Source organism: Convolutriloba macropyga, chromosome 5 (genome assembly GCF_964194025.1).
Source record: "Convolutriloba macropyga chromosome 5, txConMacr16.3, whole genome shotgun sequence".
In the NCBI taxonomy this organism is placed as follows: Eukaryota; Metazoa; Xenacoelomorpha; order Acoela; family Convolutidae; genus Convolutriloba; species Convolutriloba macropyga.
The window spans coordinates 55,156,595-55,158,656 of NC_134472.1; positions in this window are offsets into that span (position 1 = coordinate 55,156,595).

Genomic DNA, 2,062 nt, shown 5'->3' on the forward strand with positions numbered 1-2,062 from the left:
GCACGTTGAATAAAACATGAGCTGAATAATTTGCTAACACACTTATAGAAGTGCAATTGATCATCTTGTTATTCTCAAGGGGTCTATCCCATTATAGCCCCCCCCCCCCCATGAAATTATAGCCCCCCATTATAGTATAAAAACTATGGGGGGGGCTCTAGGTTATCTGACCACTAAGCTGGGGGGGGGGGGGGCTATAATGGGAAAGACTCTTATCAAGGACGTATAGGTTATGTGACTCCGCTTCGATTTTTCTTCAAGTCAAATCACAAAATGTTTGTGCTTTTATCAAATCATGGCGAGAGAAAGTCTTTTCCTTAGCCTGTTTTCTGCCTTAAACATTGTACATGCCTTTGTAAATTTCGGTAATGTTTTCATAGTACCCAGTTTGAGGTGCCATCCGGAAGTGACCTCTGATCAGACCGTGCCAGTTGAAAGTAAACTCTGATCAGACATTGCAAGATGGAAATTAAATCTGATCAGACCGAAATCAAGCATTGTCTTGCGCTCGAAGCATTTATGGTCAGACCCAGTTGCGCTTGCAGCCATTTATGATCAGACTGAAGTGCGCTCGAAACCGGTTCTGATCAGACTCAATTGCTCTCGAAATAGTCTGATCAGCGAATGGTTTTCACTATGAATGAATCTCCTAAACTTTTCTATAATATATACATTTCATGAAAATTGATGTTTTTAGTATTAAATTTGTTCAAAAAAAAACATTTCTAAAAGTATTGCTAATGAAAATAAAACCCAGCTGTTGAGAAAAAATTTGCTTCTTATACCATGTGCGCTTGAACCCGCCTCTGATCAGACCAACCCAGATGGAAATGACCTCTGATCAGACCATAGCCATCCGGAAGTGACCTCTGATCAGACCATCCCCAGATTGAAGAGACCTCTGATCGTACTATTGTGTGCTCGAACCGTATCCCATTCCGTGTAATGTTGGTCTGGAAACACACCGTGTGCATTGGACTTGGGTATGATCAGACGTCATTTCCGTCTGGTACCTCAACCTGGGTATTCGGGTCTTTCTCATTATACCCCCACAAAATTATACCCCCCGCATTATGATATGTTTACCGTGATTGGGGGGGGGGGGGGCTACAGGATATCTGACCACTAACCGGGGGGGGGGGGTGTTAATGGAAAGACCCGAGTTTTCAAGCGGTATGTTTCCTCATTTTCTGCCTATTTTCTAAGATTAGAATTGCCACAATTCATTGTTTCAAAATTAAGAAATTGAAAAGCTTTGCACTAATTTTACGGCTACCGAGGTCACTTCTGCTTTTGCCCCTGTTGAAACTGGGCTCACTTCTACTTATAACCCCTGTTGAAACTGACTATCGAAACTCATTTGTTTAGCGAAACGGTATAGCTTTATAACCCAAAGCAATAATTGATTTATTTTAGGAAGAAATACGTTTCTCAAGTCTTTCAACGGATCTATTCTGTTTCTCCCCCAGTGTTTTTACGTCCCAATTGCAGTTTGTGTGTTCCTATATAGCAGATTTTCATGTAAAAAAAACATCTTGTTTAAAGCAATTAAGTCTGGGATTTATCCGTTTCCTTTTGCAAAATAAGGAACAACAAATTTGGGAACTCAGTGCGCAGTCTTTTGATTACCGATAATCTCCGTGTGTAATTCAAGCATTAAAAAAGATTTTTCTTCGAATTGCTGCATTCTTTGTCTCCCGGGTTTTCTTAACCGCAACTCGGTTAACTTCCAAAAACAATATCAGTTTTCTCTTCATTACGCGTGTCTGCTGGTACTAAAAAACAAATTGCTACAAATGTATTGGCTAGCACTTCTTCCCGTTTTTTAACGCCCAATGTGGAAAGCGCTTAAATCTGTTACAGTAGTTTTCACAAAGGAATTATATAGTCGAAATTGAAATTCATTCCAAAATATGTGCTCGGTAGTTGCGTTCGCCATTTAACAAAACCTTGATACTTGTTGAACTCTGGCAATACGGAAGTGAAGAAAAGTGTAGCGGCAGATGAGACTGAGAGACTTTATCAACCTTGATTACTAGAATGAAAGATTATACTGCAATTA